Source organism: Oncorhynchus nerka, linkage group LG4 (assembly GCF_034236695.1).
Source record: "Oncorhynchus nerka isolate Pitt River linkage group LG4, Oner_Uvic_2.0, whole genome shotgun sequence".
Taxonomy (NCBI): domain Eukaryota; kingdom Metazoa; phylum Chordata; class Actinopteri; order Salmoniformes; family Salmonidae; genus Oncorhynchus; species Oncorhynchus nerka.
The window spans coordinates 44,395,056-44,419,212 of record NC_088399.1 but is presented as its reverse complement, the minus strand read 5'-3'; the positions used below and the strand labels follow the sequence as shown (position 1 = coordinate 44,419,212).

Sequence of the window (24,157 nt, the reverse complement as noted above, 5' to 3'; positions counted from 1 at the left end):
TCTGTTGATTTTGTGTCTAAGTTGGTTGTGTGATTCCCTCCTTTCAGCAGTCAAGACAAATCCATAATTAGGCTGTTCCGTTGTGTTTCTGTTCTTTCACGCTCTCTCTGTTCACGCGGTTTCGTCATATTCCCTGGCTGGTAGATAAATTAACGTGCGATACAGAGTGGAGGACTGTCCTAAAAGGCTTTCCACCCACCTTGTAAACAAATCACAGAGTGGATGTTATTTGTCTGGAATTTCTCTATGTGATGCAAACGTGAACTGATTTTGATAACAGTATTCAACAACAAAACATTCACATGATACGAGAGCAGACAGGACTATTACACACTCAGGAAGCGTTTAGTACGTTAGTGTGGCACGCAAGAAGAGCAACACACTGTTTACTGTTGCCAATTTGTCCTCTGTTGCTGAATATGACCGTGAGAAAAACTTCCTCTTATTGATTGCTGTGTGTAGACCGCAGTATTAAGCCGTGCGTGTGTGTTTAGATTTCTTGGAGATGAATGTATAATGATGCTAATACAACATCTTAATTATACCACCTGCTAGGACTTTCGTTTTGATACACTGTCAGTGAACTGATGTGATCCAGGTAGAAAATGCCCATCACTGTCACACTAAACTCTGGCCTTGTAGTATCATGACCCGGCGATCAACAATCACCAGACGACTTTCATGGGTTGAGAAAGAGCAGCCGAGAGGACTGTACTGTCTGTATAAATAGTGTAGCAGCGAGAGAGGAGAACCCCTCCAGTCACTGGAGTACTCCAGATAATTGTTACATATCGACTTTTCTTATCTCTCTCTGCACTTTGCGCCAGCACTCTGTCCGACCCTCATGCTGCTCAAGGCCCCGACTCTCTCTCTCTCTCTCTCTCTCTCTCCTAGAGCAAAGCTAACAGTGTTCACATACTAGGTAAGGGTTTTTTATTCAAATAGTATCATGAATTTTTGCCCTAAGTCTGGAAATTTGAAATACATGATTAAAAAAAATTAAACAGTTTGTTTTGTTACATTTTTATTTGAAAAACAATGATTTTTTATTTACCTGTTCACTGCTGCGTGAGGGAGAGAGGCTGGTACTCTATTGCTGCAGCTGTAAAGGGGCTTGGAACGAGCAGAAGGAGGGCGACGGAGTGTCACGGTAGCCACTAGCCACGGCAACTCGGCTACGGCCAAGACAAGCTAACTTGTAGCAGCCACAATGTTATTTATCATCACACATAACAGTATCCGTCTTGACTGAAGTAGCCTAGAGAGAGGCTGGACAATAGAGCTAGTTAAAATTCACCCAAGTCTGAAAAACAGCAAAAGAATATTGGCTAAGCTGGAACACTAGCGCGCGCCCATAGCAAATGAATGGAATCGAGCATTCGCAGAGCCTGTTTTGACTGGATTGATGCTTAGAATTTCATTTCACATAAAATGCACCAAAAAATGTATCCCTTTTTATTTTACCACTACAATCTGTTCGTCGGACGAAACTGTAAAAAAAAAACGTAGAAGTAAACATCTGCACCTCGATGGTGTCAACTGTGCTTATGTCCGCGTAATGAAAGTAGGGGAAAAGATCAACTTCTGATTATTTCTAGTCTAGTGATCGATGACAAAAGAGCTCGCTGCCCAGACATACATAATTACAAAGAGGAGGTTCTCCTGATTTGAAATGGTGCCCGACTTGAAAAAATCGAAATATACACATGGTGAGATATTTGGCTAAATAGACTGGCATGCCTCTCCATAGGAAAACAATGGGGGAGCTCAGTGTTCCAAGGGCAAAAAGTATTTTGGGGCTAGCATTTGATGACAACCAAGCTCGCTGCCCAGATACAGATTTACATAATTAGAAAGAGGAGATTCTCGTGATTTTAAAATGACGTCCGACTAGAAAAAAATCTAAATATACACATTGCAAGATATTTGGCGAAATAGACCGACATGCCTATATTTCCCCTATAGGAATCAATAGGACAACCTCAGTTTCATGAGTAATTTCTTTGTTTACATTTGAACTTCTAACAACGTGAGCAAGTCTCATTGCCAGCAATAGCGAAGAATTGTGACGTAAAACAATAAGCTGGGAATAGAACGTTCGGAAGGCGAGTTGGTGCTCTATAGAACTAATAGGAGCTGGCAGGGTGAAAAATGACCTAAAATAAGGCCTGTTATTTCTCGATCACTTAAAATCGACGACGAGCAGCTTGGAAAAACGGTCACATTATGAAACTGGGCTCCACGGCAGATGCGATGAACTAGCTTTTATCGGAAAAACAGCGTTGTTAAAAATGTAATCTGTCCAGCCTACTAGAGAAGCTAGCTAAACTAGCCAGCTATAGCTAGCTAGGATAATTGAGGCTACCCCCCCAACCCCATTCAGATAAAACCACAATCTACCTTTTGGTTGCTCGTTGTGGCCTACTTCTCAATTCGGTAACATTTTAATTCTGTAACTTTATTCCATCTTGCTTTGTGTTAGTGAACTCTCACTCCACTTGCTACACATTGAGCCTCTTTGCCACTTTGATTGGCCAACAAAAACAACAAGCTACACGTGTTAAAATAGGCATTTTTTCTCGCAAAAATGTATACTCGCAAGTATTCCAATACTAATGTTCATTTGGATATTAGAATAAACGCCACACTTGTTTTTCTATCCTCGTGGGGACCTAAATTTGATTTCCACTCAAAATCCTATTTCCACTGACTAAAACCCAACCCTAATTGTAACCCTAAACCTAACCCCTAAGCTTAAAATAGCTTTTGTCCTCGCGGGGATGTGGGGAATGTCCCCACGAGGGAGATTTTTCCTGGTTTTACTACCCTTGTGGTGACTTTTGGGGATTTCAGGTCCCCACGAGGACAGAAGAACAAGACACACACAGTTTCTCTGTCTGAGATAGAGAAACTATAGGACTGTTATCTTGAAAAGGAGATTCCACTGACACTTAGTTTTATCTCCTCGCCTGGCACAATCTTCTCCTTGTAATATAGAGCTCAGTTCTTATGTCACGAGTGGAGGCGAGACCGACAACATTTTGAGGAGTCCGTCTTTTTTCCTCTGCAATATTTTTGCCAGATTGGATCGATATGGATGTTCTTTATGCAGACCATCAAAAACTCTCAATGGCACTTCAATGAAACAAGGGGAGAATAGAACAGAGGCACTGCATGTGGGTTGAATGTCTTTTTTTTTATTCAGCACTTAGCTTAGACATTAGAATACGTTTATAATATGTAGAAACCAAGGACACGTCGCAATAGATTGTCAAATCATTAGCTTAACACTATTTGCAGGGCCCTTACGAGGCTTTTCCCATTCATAGCAGGGTAATGTTGTGATTTCTCAGTTGGCCTACCTAAACGGAGTGGACGTTGTGCTGTGCTGACTGTGTTACATAAACAATCCCCCTCAAGGTTAGTCTTGAACAGAGGACCAAGCAGAGGCTCAATGATCATGGTGTTGCTCTGGCTGTGTTATACATCCTCTGGGTGTTGGCTTATACAGTAGTAACAGGACTGCTGTCTCGAGGAAAAAGCCCAAGCCTTTGGCTGTGAAAAGGCACAAAGCGACAAACCATAACCATCTCACCGTGAGAACAGTGTTAGAGGCCATGGGCAAGGTTTTTGTTCCAAACTACCCCATGGACAAGAACACAGTGTAATCATAAAGGTATCTGGTATGTTCTACCAGTTATCTATGTCTGTGATATGAGGTAAGTTACATGCAATCTATATAGATCTGTCATATGAAATAAGCTAGACGTACTGTGTATACACAGCAATAACAGCCAATATAATTATATTTACTTATGATTGACTATTGCGGTCTAGGAACCATCCAAGACGGACATTCGTGTACCAACCTAGAGTAAACTGACTCCTCTCATCCACAGGACTGTATATCATACTCTACTCTGGTCTAACTTGTTTTACATTGACATGTTGTTTTCTAGAGGGCACCAGATGAGAAATGATATCTTCTTTTAAAGATGCCACACCTGGGAGTCCACACCGTACTTCAAAACACTGTGGCACTGTGTGTTACTGTTAGCCCCTGTCTGTAGTGTACTCCTAGTTGCAGGCTGCATTTTGGATGGATTTAGAGCTGTTATTCAGTTCTTCTACCCCAGAGTGAACAGCGAGTACACTGTTTGATTAAAGATTATATTGACCTATAAACTACCCGGGTGACGGGGAACAAATATCCTGTAGCGATGACAAATTTAGATCTACGCCGTTCCAGCAAAGCTTGAGGTGTTGCCACGGTTCCTGAGCGGAGAATATATCCCTACATGTAATCCGTAACTAACTGCCACGAAAATGCATTTTCAAATCCCGGCTAGAAGTAATTTAGTGTTACGGACGACACCCGGGGTTAGTCTTTTGTTGGATCCTCAAAGCTTGCATTAAAGAAATCGCCTTATAACACCGCTTGATGCATGTTGCTCCACGTCGTCCTCCACACACAGATTAATCGCTTTTGAATTATTGACTTTTTCCAGACGACTTGAAATTAAATTCACTGTACTCTGGGTATGAAAAGGATTGTGTAATTTTGTTTCACACATCTCATCTTGTGATGGAAAAATGCAAGGCGTGTTGAGAGGCCCCAGTATGATGTGTAGGATGTTCTTTCGGCACCGGGGAGGATGGTCCCCAATATGATGGGAGACCTCTCCAACAGAACACAATGACATGCAGATAAGAAGATGGAGGAACATTTATGCGGATTGTACATGCTGAAGCAAGTCGACATTGCACCCATTTAGTATCGGGTGCCTATTTGGATGTCATTTTGGCTGTGTTGACTTTGCAACACTGCAAATGAAAGACACGGATTGAGTGGTCTGTGCATGATTTAATTCTGAAGTTTAGCCCCAGTAGCACCTGTAGCTCTACCCCCTATGCGAGGTAGATTTAGATAGGAGTGCCAGAATCTGAGTAAGATGCTATGTGGGCGCTCCCTTTCTCTTCTTCCTCTACTGCAGCCAGGACCTCTACCTGCTACTGATGAAGTGTCTGCCCCAGTGCCCCCAGCTCTCAGCCACCCTGGCCCCACTCCACCACACCCCACCGCCGTGCTTAGAATCACAGGGAGTGAGAAGGGCGCTGAGAGCAGTGGAGAGAGAGGCTGGCTAAAAGGGACAGTAATAGAGTGAGGGTGCGTAGAGACCAGCTGCTCTTGAGGCTACACAGAGACAATAGGTTTTGATAGAAAACAAACTACTTTTTAGCAATTTCTCAAGCTAAAATTTTGCTATGACTGTCTGGGAGTGGGAGGGGAAAACTGAAAATTAGATGTTATTGGCAGGGAGTTTTGGAACTCTTTCTTATTGGTCTATTAACTAATTTACCACATGGTGATGTCACCATGGAAGGCCAAAACAGCATCCCAACAAAACAGGCGGAAATTTAGGAAGTCTTTTTTTAAAAACCGCTTACATTGTCATTTTCACAATTTGACAGTATTATTCCAACCTCATAGTGTGGAAATATGTTTGTATATGTACAGTGCATTAGGAAAGTATTCAGACTTCCCTTTTTTATAGCCGTGTTCTAAAATGTTCCTAATCAATCTAAACTCAATAACCCATAATGACAAAGCGAGAAGTTTTTTTTAAAAATGTTTGCAAATATATATAAAAAAAACCTGAAATACCTTATTTGCATACATATTTAGACCCTTTGCTATGAAACTCAAAATTGACCCCAGGTGCATCCTGTTTCCATTGATGGTCCTTGATCAGTGGTGGAAAAAGTACCCAATTGTCATACTTGAGTAAACGTATAGATACCTTATTAGAAAATGACTCAAGTAAAAGTGAGTCACCCAGTAAGTATCAAAAGTAAATGTAATTGCTCAAATAAACTTAAGAATTGAAAGTAGAAGTGTAAATTACAAATTCCCTATATTAAACAAACCAGATGCAATCATTTTATTTTTTGATTTACGGATAGCCAGGGGCACACTCAGACATAATTTACAAGCATGTGTGTTTCGTCAGTCCGCCAGATCAGAGGCAGTAGGGATGACCAGGATGTTCTATTAAGTTTGAATTGGATCATTTTCCTGTCCTACTAAGCATTCAAAATGTAACGAGTACTTTTGGGTGTCAGGGAAAATTAAGTAAAAAGTATATTTTCTTTAGGAATGTAGTGAAGTAAAAGTTGTAATTTAAAAAAAAGTTAAGTACAGATACCCCCAAAAAGCCTTAACCTCTCTAGGGTACGTGAGACGGTAGCGTCCCACCTCTTCAACAGCCAGTGAAACTGCAGGGTGCCAAATTCAAAACAACAGAAATCCCATAATTAAAATTCCTCAAACATACATGTATTTTACACCATTTTAAAGATACACTTGTATATCCAGCCACAGTGTCCGATTTCAAAAAGGCTTTACGAGGAAAGCAAACCAAACAATTGTTAGGTGAGTGCCTATTCACAGAATAACACAGCCATTTTTCCAGCCAAAGAGAGGATTCACAAAAAGCAGAAATATAGGTAAAATTAATCACTAACCTTTGATCTTCATCAAATGACACTCATACGACTTCATGTTACACAATACATGTATGTTTTGTTCGGTAAAGTTCATATCCAAAAATCTGAGTTTACATTGGCGCCTTACATTCAGAAGTTCCAAAACATCCTTTGATTTTGCAGAGAGCCACATCAATTTACGACCGGGAGTTCCGTGGGGCGACGCACAATTGGCCTAGGGTCGTCCGGGTTAGGGAGGGTTTGGCCGGCAGGGATATCCTTGTCTCATCGCGCACCAGCGACTCCTGTGGCGGGCCAGGCGCAGTGCGCGCTAACCTCCTGTGGCTTTCGAACTTCGTCTCGCCCGAGCCCGTACGGGAGTTGTGGCGATGAGACAAGATAGTAACTACTAACAATTGGATACCACGAAATTGGGGAGAAAAGGGGGTAACATTTAAAAAAACATTTTTTTTAAAAAGATACAACTGTTATGCATGGAATTTTAGATGCACTTCTCCTTAATGCAAACGCTGTGTCAGATTTCAAAAAAGCTTTACGGAAAAAGCAAACCGTGCAATAATCTGAGTCGGCGCTCAGAGCCTAATCAAGACACAAATATATCCGCCATATTATGCAGTCAACAAAAGTCATAAATAGCATTATAAATCTTCACTTACCTTTGCTGATCTTCATCGGAATGCACTCCCAGGACTCCCACTTCCACAAGAAATGTTTGTTTTGTTCGGTAATGTACATCATTTATGTCCAAATAGTTACTTTTGTTAGATCCAAAGTCACGAAGCGCGTTCACTAAAAGCAGACGAAATGTCAAAAAGTTCCGTAACAGTCAATAGAAACATGTCAAACGATGTATTGAATCAATCTTTAGGATGTTTTTAACATAAATCTTTAATAACGTTCCAACCGGAGAATTCAATTGTCTTCAGAAGTGCGATGGAACAGAGCTCCCTCTCATGTGAACGAGCACGGTCAGTTCATGGCAGACCTTACTCATTCCCTTCTCCTTCGGCCCCACTTCACAGTAGAAGCATCAGACAGGGTTCTAAAGACTGTTGACATCTAGTGGAAGCCTTAGAAAGTGCAACATTACCAATATCCCACTGTATCTTCAATAGGAGCTGAGTTGAAAATCGACCAACCTCAGATTTCCCACTTCCTGGTTGGATTTTTTCTCAGGTTTTTGCCTTCCATATGAATTATGTTATACTCGGACATCATTCAAACAGTTTTTAGAAACTTCAGAGTGTTTTCTATCCAAATCTATTAATAATATGCATATTCTAGCTTTTATGGCTTTATAGCAGGCCGTTTACTCTGGGCATGCTTTTCATCCGGATGTGAAAATACTGCCCCCTACCCCAAAAGTTAAGTATTTTTACTTAAGTACTTTACACCACTGCTTGAGATGATTCGACAACTTGATTGGAGTCTACCTGTGGTAAATTCAATTGTTGGACATTATTTGGAAAGGGACACACCTGTCTATATAAGGTCCCACAGTTGACAGTGCATGGCAGAGCAAAAACCAAGCCATGAGGTCGAAGGAATTATTCGTAGAGCTCCGACACAGGATTGTTGAGGCACGGATGTGGGGAAGGGTACCAAAAAATGTCTGCAGCATTGAAGGTCCCCAAGAACACAGTGGCCTCCATAATTCTTAAATGGAAGAAGTTTGGAACCACCAAGACTCTTCCTAGAGCTGGCCACCCGGCCAAACTGAGCAATCGGGGGAGAAGGGCCTTGGTCAGGGAGGTGACCAAGAACCCAGTGGCCTCTGACAGAGCTCCAGAGTTCCTCTGTGGAGATGGGAGAACCTTCCAGAAGGACAACCATCTCTGCAGCACTCCACCAATCAGATCTTTATCGTAGCGTGGCCAGACTGAAGCCACTCCTCGGTAAGTGGCACAGCCCGCTTGGAGTTTGCCAAAAAGCACCTAAAGGACTCTGACCATGAGAAACAAGATTCTCTGGTCTGATGAAAGCAAGATTGAACTCTGGCCTGAATGCCAAGCGTCATGTCTGGAGGAAACCTGGCACCATCCCTACGGTGAAGCATGGTGGTGGCAGCATCATGCTGTGGGCATGTTTTTCAGCAGCAGGGCCTGGGACGAGTCAGGAGCGAACAAATATGAACGGCGCAAAGTACAGGGAGATCCTTGATGAAAACCTGCTCCAGAGCTCTAAGGACCTCAGACTGGGGTGTAGGTTCACCTCCACACAGGACAACTAAGCACATAGCCAAGACAACGCAGGAGTGGCTTCATGACAAGTCTGTCTTTGAGTGGTTCAGCCAGAGCCCGGACTTGAACCCGATCTGACATCTCTGGAGAGACCTGAAAATAGTTGTGCAGCAACGCTCCCCTTCCAGCCTGACAGAGCTTGAGAGGATCTGCATGGAAGAATGGGAGAAACTCCCCAAATACAGGTGTGGCAAGCTTGTAGCGTCATACCCAAGAAGACTCGATGCTGTAATCGCTGCCAAAGTTCCTTCAACAAAGTACTGAGTAAAGGGTCTGAGTACTTATGTAAATCTGATATTTCAGTTTTTTATTTTTGTTATTTTTTATATTTGCAAAACATTTCTAATAACCTCTTTTTGCTTTGTCAATATGGGGTATTGTGTGTAGATTGATGGGGAAAAATTAATTTAATAGATTTTAGAATAAGGCTGTAATGTAACAAAATTTGGAAAAGTCAAGGGGTCTGAATACTTTCCGAAGGCACTGTATATACTCTGTACTCCTCTGTAAACTGTCCATCTCTGTGTACCCGACGCAAGACCCATTCTTATTTATAAAACCCTCTTAGGCCTCACCTCCTCATCCTCCACATACACCCGTTCTGCCAGTCACATTCTGTTAAAAGTCCCCAAAGCGCACACATCCCTGTGTCGCTCCTCCTTTCAGTTCGCTGCAGCTAGTGGACTGGAACGAGCCACAAAAACACTCAAACAGGACCGTTTTATCTCCATCTCTTCATTTAAAGGCTCAATCATGGACACTCTTACTGACAGTTGTGGCTGCTTCGTGTGATGTATTGTTGTCTCTCCCTCTTGCCTTTGCTGTTTTCTGTGCCCAATGATGTTTCTACCATGTTGTGCTGCTGCCATGTTGTCATGTTGCTGCCATGCTGTGTGTAGACAACACAACACAACACTACATAAAGACAGACCTATCTTGTCGTGATGTGTGCTTTGTCCAACATTTTTATTTTTGTATTATCCCCGCCTCCATCCCCGCAGGGGGCCTTTTGCCTTTTGGTCATTGTAAATAAGAATGTGTTCTTAACTGACTTGCCTAGTTAAATAAAGGTTAAATAATAAATATATACAAATAATATATATATTCAGTGCTGTGAAAAAGTATTTGCCCCCTTCCTGATTTCTTATTTTTTTGCACATTTGTCACACTTAAATGTTTCAGATCATCAAACACATTTTAATATTACACAAAGATAACCCAAGTAAACACACAATGCACCTTAATTGATAATTGTATTTCTTAAAGGAAAAAAGCTATCCGAACCTCCATTGGCCCTATGTGACAAAGTAATTGGACCCCCCTTGTTAAATCATGAATGTACTGTGGTTAATCAAATTTTTTGGATAGCTGAGTTCAATTTCACTAGCTACACCCAGGCCTGATTACGCCAGACCTGTTGAATCAAGAAATCACTCAAAAAGCAAGACGATATGCTGCGATCAAAAGAAATTCAGGAACAGATGAGAAACAAAGTAATTTACATCTATCAGTCTGGAAAGGGTCACAAAGCCATTTCTATAGCTTTGGGACTCCAGCGAACCAAGGTGAGACATTTTCCACAAATGGAGAAAATTTGGAGCGGTGGTGGTGAACCTTCCCAGGAGTGGCCGGCCTACCAAAATTACCCCAAGAGCACAGCGACGACTCATCCAAGAGGTCACAAAAGAACCCACAACAACATCTAAAGAACTGCAGGCCTCACTTGCCTCAGTTAACCTCTCTGGGATATTCGGGACGGTAGCGTCCCACCCTGCCAACAGCCAGTGAAAGTGCAGGGCGCCAAATTCGAAACAAATAAAATCTCATAATTAAAATTCCTCAAGCATACAAGTATTTTACACAATTTTAAAGATAAAATTCTCAATCCAGCCACAGTGTCTGATTTCGAGAAGGATTTACAGCAAAAGCACCACAAACGATTGTTAGGTCACCACCAAGTCACAGAAAAACACAGCCATTTTTCCAGCCAAAGAGAGGAGTCACAAAAGCAGAAATTTAGATAAAATTAACCTTTGATGATCTTCATCAGATGACACTCATAGGACATCATGTTACACGATACAAGTATGTTTTGTTCGATAAAGTGCATATTTATATCCAAAAATCTAATTTTAAATTGGCGTGTTATGTTCAGTAGTTCCAAAACATGCAGTGATTTTGCAGAGAGCCACATCAATTTACAGAAATACTCATTGCTAAAAGATACATAAACATTGCTAAAAGATACAACTATTATACATGGAACTTTAGATACACTTCTCCTTAATCTCACCGCTGTGTCAGATTTAAACTTTACGGAAAAAGCATACCATGGCGTAATCTGAGTACGGCGCTTAGAGATCATAACAGCTAAAGAGAGAACCGCCATGTTGTGGAGTCAATATTAGTCAGTAGCATTATAAATATTCACTTACCTTTGATGATCTTCATCAGAATGCACTCCCATGAATCTCAGTTCCACAAATGTTTGATTTGTTTGATAAAGTCCATTTATGTCCAAATAGCTCCCTTTGTTAGGGCGTTTGGTAAACAAATCCAAATGCGCGTGCAAGTCCAGCCGAAAGGTCGGACAAAAAGTCCAAAAAGCTATATTACAGGTCGTAGAAATATGTCAAACGAAGTATAGAATCCATCTTTAGGATCTTTTTATCATAAATCTTCAATAATGTTCCAACTGAGAATTCCTTTGTCTGTAGAAATGCAATGGAACGCAAGCTAACTTTCACATGACTGCGCGTCACGGGCTTGTGGCTCTCTGCCAGATACCTGGGTCAATCCCCTCTCATTTGGCCCCCCTTCACAGTAGAAGCATCATACAAGGTTCTAAAGACTGTTGACATCTAGTGGAAGCCTTGGGAAGTGCAATAGGACCAATACCCCACTGTATCTTCGATAGGCTATGAGTTGAAAACCTACAAACCTCAGATTTCCCACTTCCTGGTTGGATTTTTCTCAGGTTTTTGCCTGCCATATGAGTTATGTTATCCTCACAGACATATACTAATTATATGCATATTCTAGCTTTTATTTGTAGGAGGCAGTTTACTCTGGGCAACTTTTTCATCCAAGCTACTCAATACTGCCCCCCCAGTCACCAAGAAGTTAAGGTCAGTGTTCATGACTCAACCATAGGAAAGAGACTGGGCAAAAATGGCATCCATGGCAGAGTTCCAAGGCGAAAACCACTGCTGACCAAAAATAATATAAAGTCTTGTCTCACATTTTGCAAAAAAACATATTGATGACCCCCAAGACTTTTGGGAAAATTTTCTGTGGATTGACGAGACGAAAGTTGAACTTTTTGGAAGGGCCTTTACATCTGGTGTAAAAGTAACACAGCATTTCAGAAAATGAACATCATACAAACAGTCAAATATGGTCGTGGTAGTGTGATGGTCTGGGGCTGCATTGCTGCTTCAGGACCTGGACGACTTGCTGTCATTGATGGAACCATGAATTCTGCTTTCTACCAAAAAATCCTGAAGGAGAATGTCCGGCCATCAATATGTGACCTCAAGCTGAAGCACACTTTGGTTCTGCAGCAGGACAATGATCCAAAACACGTCAGCAAGTCCTACTCTGAATAGCTTTAAAAAAGCAAAATGAAGGTTTTGGAGTGGCTTAGTCAAAGTCCGGACTTGAATCCGATTGAGGTGGCGTGACCTTAAGAAGGCGGTTCATGCTCGAAAACCCTCCAATGTGGCTGAATTAAAACAATTCTGCAAAGAAGAGTGGGCCAAAATTCCTCCACAGCGATGTGAAAGACTCATTGCCAGTTATCGCTTGATTGCAGTTGTTGCTGCTGAGGGTGGCACAACCAGTTATTAGGTTTAGGGGGCAATTACTGTTTCACATAGGGCAATGAAGGTTCGGATAGCTTTTTTCCCCTTAATTAATAAAATCATAACTTAACTGCATTTGGTGTTTACTTGGGTTATCTTTGTGTAATATTTAAATTGGTTTGATCTGAAACATTTTTCACATGTGCAAAAAAAAAAAAATCAGGATGGGGCAAATACTTTTTCACAGCACTGTGTGTGTCTGTGTATATATGTATATACATACATACATTATACATACAGTGGCAAGAAAAAAGTATGTGAATGGAATTACCTGGATATCTGCATAAATTGGTCATAAAATTTGTTCTGACCATCTAAGTCACAAAAGTAGACACACAGTGTGCTTAAACTGATAACACACAAATGATTGTATTTTACTTTTTTTATTGAATAGATCGTTTAAACATTCACAGTGTAGGAAAAAGTATGTGAACCCCTATGCTAATGACTTCTCCAAAAGATGATTGGAGTCAGGGGTCAACTAACCTGGAGTCCAAGAGATGAGATGAGATATTGGTTAGAGTTGCCCTGTCATATACAAAACACTCATAAAATTTGAGTTTGCTTTTCACAACAAGCATTGCCTGATGTGAACCATGCCTTGAACAAAAGAGATCTCAGAAGACCTAAGATTAAGAGTTGATTTGCATAAAGCTGAAAAGGGTTACAAAAGTATCTCTAAAAACCTTGATGTTCATCAGTCCACGGTAAGACAAATAGTCTGTGAATGGAGAAAGTTCAGCACTGTTGCTACTCTCTCTAGGAGTGGCCGTCCTGCAAAGATGACTGCAAGAGCACAGTGCAGAACGCTCAATGATGTTAAGAAGAATCCTAGAGTGTCATCTAAAGACTTACAGAAATCTCTGGAACATGATTGTATCTCTGACGAGTCTACGATACCTAAAACACTAAACAAGAATGGTGTTCATGGGAGGACACCACGAAAGAAGTCATTGCTGTTCAAAAAAACATTGTTGCACATCAGAAGTTTGCAAAAGTGCACCTGGATGTTCCAAGATATTCTGTGGACAGTTGAGTTGTTTGGAAGGAACACATAACACTATGTGTGGAGAGAAAAAAGGCACAGCACACCAACATCAAAACCTAATCCCAACTGTAAAGTATGCTGGAGGGAGCATCATGGTTTGGGGCTGCTTTGCTGTCTCGGCCTGGACAACTTGCTATCATCAACGGAAAAATGTATTCCTAAGTTTTTCAAGACATTTTGAAGGAGAATGTTAGGCTTTCTGTCCGCCAATTGAAGCTCAACAGAAGTTGGGTTATGCAACAGAACAACGACCCAAAACACAGAAGTAAATCAACAACAGAATGGCTTCAACAGAAGAAAATACGCCTTCTGGAGTGGCCCAGACAGTCTTGACCTCAACCCGATTGAGATGCAGTGGCATGACCTTGAGCGGTTCACACCAGACTTCACAAGAATATTGCTGTACTGAAACCGTTTTGTGAAGAGGAATGGTCCAAAATTCCTCCTGACCGTTGTGCAGGTCTGATCCGCAACTACAGAAAATGTTTGGTTGAGGTTGCTTCCATAGGAGGGTCAACCAGTTATTAAATTCAAGGGTTCACATACTTTTTCCCAACCTGCACTGGGAATGTTTACACGGTGTTCATTAAAGACATGAAAACTTATGGTTTGTGTGTTATTATTTATTTTTGTGACATAGATGAAGATTAAATTGTATGGCCAATTTTAAGCAGAAATCTAGGTAATTCCAAAGGGTTCACATACTTTTTCTTGCCTGTCAAGGCATGGAACTTTCAAGTGGACGTTTTCCAAGAGTTTTAGTTATTATGGTGAATTGCGGTTACTATGACAGCCTGTGAATATGACCGTGACAGGTTTTTACGTAGCCAGGGGACGCCATTGACACAAGCCAGACCGGAGCTTGTACCACAAAAATGACTTTGCTGTTAGTGGAAAATGGAATGTCAAGGTCGCTGGGAAATCTCAATGAACACGCACGCAGCGGCGATCTGGAAAGTTTCAACCTTTTCCCAGCCCTTAGAGCATGTCCGTGTGTCTTCTCTCGTGGTGGCAACTGAGGGATTCCTCAATTACAGCCCTCCTAGATAATGAATAGCTAGTTAGCTATCACCCAGATTATCCATGTTGGATATTATTTTAATTAGCCTAGGTCTACTTATTAACGCTCTGGCTTCATGATCAACGTCTCTATACCACAGCAGTCTAATGCTGCTTAGGATCTCAGTTGAGAAATGCTTCCCTCTAAGAAAGCACCACTATTTCTGTCATTGAGTAGAGTAATTGCTAGCCAAAGCTTTAGATTGTTATTATAGCCAGAAAAATGTTATAGCCTTGGGTGTTTTTTGTTCTGAAGGACGGAGGTCCCTGGTCTGACTCAGACTGCAGTACCGTAAGCGGCTAAGTGCAAGGCTCTTCTTCATTTATGAATAATCCTCCTCTCCGTACTCTGAGTGGAAGGAAGACTTTCAGGTCGTTATCCTGTGTCCTTGTGTCCTTGGGATGCCTTGGCTTCTTCTCATCAATTAGAAGCCAGTTTAATGATCCTGACTTGAGGCAGTCCTTGGTATTGACAGTGGGGATTTATCTCTCCTTCTCTGTTCCTCTTTTTCTCTGGCCCCCTTCTCACCATCTGACAGCAAGGAGACTTTTATTTCCTCCATGTCATTTTTTTGTTGTTGTTAAATGGCCATAGGCCTCTTTTAACACTTAATTGCTTAAAAAGTTGTATATCTGAATGTCCTTATAGAGCCAACTCTAGTCCTATGTGCAGGAAGCTTATGCCCCAGCAGGAAGCTATGCACCAGCCAGAACCTCTCCCGTCTCCAGACTACGTGCTGGGAGCACCAGTGAGGAGGGATTCACAGATGGAACTAGTATTAGCGTAGAACTCTTTTTTTTCCCTTTTTACTTGAGTTCTAGGTCTTGAAGAGTTAACATTGAGAATGCAAATCCCTTTTAAGACTTTTTGCAAATGACTGCTCGCCTGTCATTTTATTCCAGAGCTCCAAGCTCCATTACTATTGAAAGAGGTATACTCCATTATTACTTCCTCTTTGCTTAGCTTAAATACCAGGATAAGTGAAATGGCTTGCGTGATGTGATTATTCGTTTTTTGTGGGTCCAACTAAGCGGGATGTATTTAAGCTTGCTATTGTTAATTTTCCTGCCTTTTATCCCCAAATAAACGTGTGAATGTGGTAATTTCTTCTACGCAATTAAAAGGAAAAACAAGTTAAGAATGATCGATAGTATAATAGCACATAACGATGTAATGGCATCATGTAAGGCAGTTGAATGCAGTGTGTTTAACTCGATCTGGAAAGTGCACTGCAACCATTGCACGACTGACAGTGAGTGTGTGAGGGAAGGCGGCTCAATGTGGATGAGGGAGTATGATTTCTTCTATAAGTTAATGTTGAACGACTGGGACTAGTTTCTACCTCCCATGTGCACATTTTAGATAGACGTGCATAACTTTACAATAAATTAAAGCTGCAGTATGTAACCTTCTGGGCACCCCGACCAGATTCACATAGACATGTGAGTTAAACACAGTGTATAAAACATTAGGAATACATTCCGAATTTTGAATTGCACACCCCGTTTGCCCTCAGAACAGCCTCCATTCACCGGGGTATGGACTCTACGAGGTGTCATGTGTTCCACAGGGATGTTGGCCAATGTTGACTCCAATGATTCCCACAGCTGTCAAGTTGGAATTTTAGCAACCAGGAAATGGCGGAGGGGTTTTACATATTACACTTTTTAAAAATATTAGAAATGTCTTATTGCGCTTCATCTATTTTAGATTCTCTCAATCTTCATACTCCTGTTCTATTAGTGGGTGTCGCTCCATCCCTCTGTCCTCTCTCTCCTCCGCCTCTCCATAGGGAGGAAGTATGGTTCAATATCAGTTCACACACTCTTGGCCAGGGAACACACCTTTTAAGTCTTTGTCTGAGGGGACAGAGGCCACTGTCAGACTATTCTACCTGCTGACAGGAGGCACGGAGAGCTGGAGGATTAATTATGTCAAAGTGTTAGCGCCTGAGTGCTAGCTGTTGGCTGGGCTGGCTGGCACTCTAATCGCGTGGAAATTCTGGTCCACCAGCCGCTGTGTGCCATTGATTAGTTCTCTTACACACTGGTGGTGTCTCCTAGCGGTTCTGTCTTCTCTCTGGGTTTTTTGACTTTAAGGAGTTCATATGAATTATCTTAAATCCATGTGAATTCACAATGCAGATGGCTTACGTGTATAATTTATGCTGCTGCTCTTGCTTTTCACAATATGTATGTGAATGGTTTGTGTATGGACGTTTATGTGACTTGGTTTGTATAGCGGTAGTTAAATAGAATGAGCTATGACTAGAATACAGTATGTAAGGTAAAACCACATTAAAGTGACCAGTGTTGAGTGAGTCGTACATTATAATAAGTGTGCTATTGGCACAGTGGGTGATTTAATTGTGAAATGACAAATGTACCTCATCAACAATGCCCAGCAGCAGTTTCTAGGCTTGGTGGTGAATGTAAAATGTATCTTATCCATAGTGAGAAACCAAGCTTTGCATCTGTGGTAGGATCAGATCACAACATGCAGAGCAGCACATCAGACCAGACAGGTCTGGCTGCTCATTAACAATCAGGGAGACATGCTGCCAAAGTTGGGAGGTATTATGCAACCCAGATGTAGAGAGATGGCAGGCAGGCCTGTCTGATGGTGAGTTAAACAGATGTGGGGCTGTTTAGTCAGTGGTGAACCGTGACTATAGGACCACTGTAGTACCTAGGCCCTCAGAGGATCCAAAAATCTTCCAATACGTTGTATCAAACTCAAGAAAATAACAAAAAACATAGCATCACTTAAAGCGCCCGACATGATGTCTTCTGTAGTCGGACAATTCTAGTTGTAGTGAAGGAGGAGCAATGCTTTTTGATGACGACATGAATGAATCAAACAGGCCTGGCCGCTTTTCCGGCTGCCTACAAATGGACACAACACATCATAAAATAATGCGACCAGCAAGACAAAAAAACACTGTTTACAACACCTATGCTAGCCTAAGGCCACTATCACACAGTCACCAATAGTGACTACAACAGTGGCACATCAAAGGTGACAGGCTCGTTGTGCTGAAAGGACAGCGACCATAATACCTGTGCACTCAACTGGCCTGAAGGAGAGACCGTTTTGGTCGAACACATAGACACGGCTGATAGACAGACGACAGCAGTCACGCATCAATTAATGTTAAAGAATAAGCAGTCCATTCAGTCCAGTAAGCCCCATGAAATCATAACGATACAAAAGAATAAAAAAAAATGAAATTAACAAACCAGCTATTCCTTCCGATTGCAAATTCAATTTCATCAGCTTAATCGCACTACACCGGTGATCTAAAGTTTATATCTGGCCACTACGTTTCAGTCGTTTTCAAGGCCATAACTAACAGCAAGCGAGCTGCAACAAAAAACAGTGCCACTCACCAGATGATAATTTGTAAATAAAGTTTGAAAGAAGATGAAAAGTTCATCTTGAAAAAGGTGATTTTTAACAAATTAGCGAGGGCATCCACCTTGACGTTGATAACAGCTGCTGCAGCCGCTGTCGTTATTGTCAAAATACTACAACACAAGACATGCTAACTTTACTTGCTTTAGTGGGGAAACTACTGCTTGCACGACTGATTTCCTCTTGCGCTCTCAGTAGACCTCTGAGAAAGCCTAGACACGTCACCTTTTTGTTTTTACGATCCCGCCCTTTACAAGTCAAAATGTGATTGGTTCATTCCACTGTCACTCGAAAATTCTGCTCTAATACAGTTGAATGTTAGAGGCCTTCTGTCCAGCTTCTGAAGGCTGAGCCTATGGCTGGCTGACCAAGCTTGATTTTTCTACCCGGGGACCACCAAAGAAAATCCTGATTGGATATTTTTTTATATTACAATTGTAAAGATGAAATATAAATTGAACTACATTTTCATAAATCGTTAGGCCTTCTCCGAAGGTCTAGATGGCCCTCAAGGGTCCCCACTGTGTTTAGTTGTGTGTCCTCTGGGGGATAGATCTCTCTGATGGCGTAGTGAGTGCTCAGGTATCTCAGCTGCCGCTCTTTACATTGGCATTTTCATTATACCTGGATTGAAGATGCTTATAGCCAACTGTGCTTTCCCAATACTGTTGAGATGTCATGACAAAATCCTTCTGAAATCCACTGGATACACCTAAGCTATTTGACATATTGGTGTCGATGTGCTGTCTTTGAATGAGAGTGGCAGCGAGCTGTACAGTTGGATAGGGCTGCGATGGTAATTGAATAACAGTGTAACTGCCGTTTATGGATCAAGACCCTCATGAATTGTTTTTATTTTCATGTAGGTCAACATCACCTAATAGCAGGAGTGTTCACTAATGATTATAAGCAATTGTTTTGCTAACTTGAACTTTCTACATCTATTCCTCTTTCCAACTGTCCTTTGATGCTTGAGCAGCTAATATGCTAATGTTTTTTAATTGAACCTTTATGTCACTAGGCAAGTCAGTTAAGAACAAATTCTTTTTTCGGTTACTGGCCCGATGCTCTAACCACTAGGCTACCTGCTGCCCCTGTGTATGTGCGTGGAGTGTTATGGCACTTCATTAAAACAATTGTTTGTGTGGACATTCTTTTACACAATGTATGTTTTTGTTGCTTGCTAGTAAATAAATAAATTGGTCTTTTAAAAAATGTTGATGTGTCTGACTTCATGAATTATTCAACAGCAGTTGACAAGGTTGTTCCTGCTATGAGCTAATGTGTCAAATGGACAATGCGCCAATCCTCTCCAATTTGGCATGGTATAATATGATACATAATCTTTACTCAATTTATACACTAATCAATGCTGATCCGGTCCTAACCAGTATTTTGCCCTAGACGAGACCAAAAATACTGACGTCTCACAGTATTTGAAGACTCTTTCCAACACTCTCCCCCACAATAATCCGTGTCGCTGATAACTAGGTTATGGACATGATGCGTGTATTGATTTCTATTTTAATGATTGTACATTTCATCTTCATACTATAACATAGGTGTCCTTGTCATACTTTCCTTGTCAATTCATTATCTTATAGCCTACTTTCAGTAATGCCTAAAGTAGGCCTAGTTAAAAAAAAAAAATGTTTTAAGTGAAGGAGAATTAATAGTTTTGATGTCTTCACTATTATTCTACAATCTAGAAAATAGTAAAAATGAAGAAAAACCCTTGAATGAGTAGGTGTTCTATCATTTTTGACCGGTAGTGTACGCTGGTTGCTTTGATTGACAGGTGCTTTTACAGGGGGTGTGAGAGTTCACTGATTCTCTCTCTATAGGCCTATAGGCCTGTTTTCCCGAAATTAGCATATCTGGACTCCATCTCTTTAATAACAATCAAATGCTCCTGTCAAGATTTAATCTGGTAAAAAGCCTGTTTTCAGTAGGCTACATTCATTTTTCTCATTACGGCGACCTCTCTTTGAAGAACATATGCCAATGCTGTTGAATGACCACAGCAGCAGGGTTAGTGACGTTATGCAAATATTTCGGGAAAAGTGTAACAAAACCCATAGGACTGGTTTTGTGCGTCAAAATACGATTTGTATTACATGTTTTTATATGCAGAAAAGCCAACAGACAAGGAAAAGGTTGGCATATTTCTTTATTTTGACTCTGTTAAAGTTGTCAGTAGGAAAATGTGACAGATCCTCTTCAACCTGGCATTTGTTAATGTATTGATTCATATTTACCATAACATCAAATTCCAAGACCTTCACAGCCCTAATGTTGGTTTCTTGTCAGTCTTCTCTCTGGTCATGTTAGCTTTGTCAGAAAGCCAGCTCTGATCTGTGAGAGCAAACACACCATGTCATCGAATCGCTCTCTCCACCAACCTCTCCTCTCCGTCCTATCCCACAGGTAGAGGTCTCTCTCTCTCTGAAAAAAATAAAAGCACAAAGGCAGATAAAACTGCAACAACAATATTGAAATCTCCAGTTGGCTATCCAAACCTTAGGTATACTTCTGATTTGCACAGTCCTCCTACTTTGTTAAGCCTCTATCTCAAACATTGTTCTCTGAGTCCTAATCCCGAGATTCAGTGTCATTCTGATGTGTTGATCCTCAGTAAGGGCGAGCCTTCAGGACTCAGCAGAGAGGAGATGCTGCAGAGAGGTTCCTTGTCTTTGTAGCCATGATAATGTTAAAGTTCTTTAACCACACAGATGCCCAATGCGAAAAATATTGCCACGCTGTTCAATCACCTGCCCATTGATTGCGATGCAGGCCACGTCCTCTTCTCCCTGCCCGGTCCACAACAGGAGCCAGCCGCAATGGGGTGGGGACGGGGTTGTGTTCAGGCTGACTATATGGTTTCCACTGGCTCTCTAGAAATAGCTACCCAGGCCAGCAGTGGCCCTGCTATGGAGACTACTCTCATTGATCTGGAGCAGGAGAGGCTTGGCGCATTTGGTCCATTCCAGTCCCCTCAGTGTGGAAGGCTGTTTCTGGGCTTTTTTTTGTCTATGACTGAATCACTAATACTGCAGAGGAGGTTTATTGTCTGGCTTTTGTCTCTCTGACTGATTGAGGCACTGTCCTCTCAAACCGACTCTGAGTGGGAGGGTTAGGTGCATTTCTGCGCCACACAGTTTGTATTAGGGCTGGGACTATACCATTATCGCGATTCTAGTTCTGTCGTGGCAAGGGAACAACATTTCTTTAACTTCTTTAGGAAAACAGCCCTAATGTTGGAAACAAATGTTGTCATCCAGAGTCACACATATATATTTGCCAAACTATAGCACACAATATTCTACATACAGTGGATTTTTGAAGGAACAAAGAGTTTGGTCTGCTTCGTGTTCATTTTTACCATGGGACAAAAAACATGGCTATACTAGTATTGTCACAGCCCTAGTTTGTATGCGATGTGTGGTCTTGTGGTTAGGGAGTAATGTGAAGGAACCAGATCACCCGCATGTAACAAATCCAGTTAATTCCTGGCATTGAATAAAGCCTGTTCATCCGTCATTTGTTTGTCGCTCTGTCATGGTTGGCTCTGGACTTTATACGCAGTGGGCTCATCATCAGGCTCCTATAATCGTATTGGTTTGTATTTGTGTTAGCGTTCCACCTAATGCAGCATCTATCTAGGCTTATCTCTCGGAGTCCCGTTTTAATGAGGCAACTTGCTAATTAAGTGGAAGAATTACTCACGGAGACTGTTTTTCCTGCTTTGGGAGAGCATGAGGAGGTCATATCACACAGCTCTTCACCTATTAACCACCAGCCTGTTAGTTTGCACACACAAGTGAAAAATAAAAACTACCACAAAAACCATCCTACCCTTAAATCATTTTCAAATCAAATTTACCAGGGGTGATAAGATCCCATTCTTTTTTCATGCCTCTTCTCTCCTCCAAAAAGCTCATTTATTTCTGCTGATGAGACAATGTTCGGGGGGGGCAACAGTAATGGGAGTTCACAGAGACATTTCAGAGAAACTGCCATCTTAGGCAACATTAACTCCTCCTATTAATTACCTCTGTGATTGGTATTCAGAGGCTGGTTGCCTGTAGGGGGGAGGGGAGGATCAATTCTCTTAACCGGACGGTGCACTGGAAGATAGGACCTTGATCATCTCCCTACTCCTTCTCTTTTTTCTCCTGTGTAATAACTAACATAATGTGGCATGTAGCTTTCCATTCACTGGCCACTTCATCACTGTTTGACCGGGCCCAGTGGGGTTGTCACTCTCACTAACCTTGGCTCGGGAGGAATGCCAGTCTAAACTGAAGCATGGGGCATCTCTAGGCTATTTTTAGACTCTTTAGAAGAGTGATTCCAGTGATTGTGTTGTCAATTGATAGGCTCTATCGTCAGACGCTTGTGTTTTGAAACACTGTTTCTGAAGAGTAGCCAAGCTCTCTTGGTTTCCCAAGGGCCAGCGCTGTAGGGAGGGTTTGCATGAATGGCGCTGCAGATGGAGTATTGATTTTGAAGCTGGCTGTATACTTTTTATTAAACACTCCTTCCAGCTGCTAATTGTTTGCCCCAGACACAAGAATTTCAATCCCACAGCTACAGTAGTAGCTAGTGTTATTGTTCAGTGAATTCACCTTGGACCGTAATGGATCTTCCAGAGTTATGTGTATCTGTAGCACCCTTTTGCCTTGACTGTTGTTTTTTCCCATTCTGCTGCGCTGAGGTAAATATCTACTCTATCTTACCAGCGTCATAAAGCACAACATCTTAAATCATGGCCCCACGAGGCATGAGGCTCTCCCTCTACCACACACAGCCACTTCTCCTTGGTGAGGGATAATGTCAAGTAGCACACCCGGGTAATTGCAAATGGGAAAGAGGAATCAGGGGTTTCAGTGTGTTTTAAGGTTGAAGGGTCTCTTGTCAAGGTAAACAATCACTGGCGCGTGTGTGTAGCCTAGCTTATATTTATTTCTACGTCTATGAAAGGGTGTGTGTGCGTGCTGTGTATTGAGTCTCAGGAGTCCGAGTGCTCCCCTATGGGAGTGATCTCAGCAGCCTTCAACCCAGCCTGGCCATCAGTTAGGCAGCAGCAGCACGGTGACTCAGGTAATAATATAGCTCTGACCAGCACACCACAGGGAACTGAGAAAGGACAGAAGGAAAAGCACTCTGAATAGGTTTTGGTTATGAAACCAATCGACACGTGTCACTACAGGTATTTTTATTTTATACCATCCATCTCTCGGACTACCGTTGTTTTTTTCTTTCCGGGAATCAATTATAGAAGCAGACAATGAGCTGGAGCATTGAAATGTGTTCTACAATGGAGTCTTACTTCTTGGTGTTACACACTTTAACAGCCCCATTCAGGTAGTCTTTCAGTCAGGACCTTGTTCTGTCGCCTTGAGCCACTAAGACTCTTTCTGGAGCTCTTTCTGCTGTGAATGTGTAGAGGATAAACCTCTTACTGTGCTGGAACCGAAGCCTTTCAGGGTGCCAGGCCAACCCACAGCAGAAGAGGTTTAAGCCCAGGACAGAGGATGTGGAGAGGATGGAGGACAAAGAGGGACACAGAGAGGGAGCCAGACGGGTAGAACTCTCTGAAGGCCGCCCTATAGATTTAGCTGCATCTCCCCTATAACTATTCCTACAACTCACCTGGTAAAATAAGGGGTGAATAAATATGAAAGATGGAGAAATCCTCTCCGTTCGGACTTTAACCTTCCCTAGAGAGAAACTCTTTGACTTGATGTTTTCTCTCTTTCAGTTTATCTCTGTTTATCTTTCTCCCTCTTTTGCTCTCTCTCTTTCTCTCTGAGCGTGTGATAGGGAGAGTGTGCGTGAGCGGGAGAGACAATGCATACCAAAGTGCAAGTGTCTTTGTGCTTAAGAAACCTTCTCCTTATCAGTGACAGGCTCATTGATTACTGTCGCGACTGGCTTTCGATTGGTCCCCTGTGATGAATGGGCCCGGGCCTAAGATATCCAGCGAGCAGTCATCATTCTTCTTCTGGCAGAGCACAATATC

The 24,157-nt window shown here is 41.9% G+C and overlaps 1 protein-coding gene across 2 annotated transcripts in view; it reads left to right on the top strand.

Annotated features, from left to right (window-relative positions):
* Positions 1–24,157, top strand: part of LOC115125989 (poly [ADP-ribose] polymerase tankyrase-1-like) — a 123,306-nt gene that overhangs the window by 16,287 nt on the left and 82,862 nt on the right. The gene's annotated exons all lie outside the window — the stretch shown is intronic.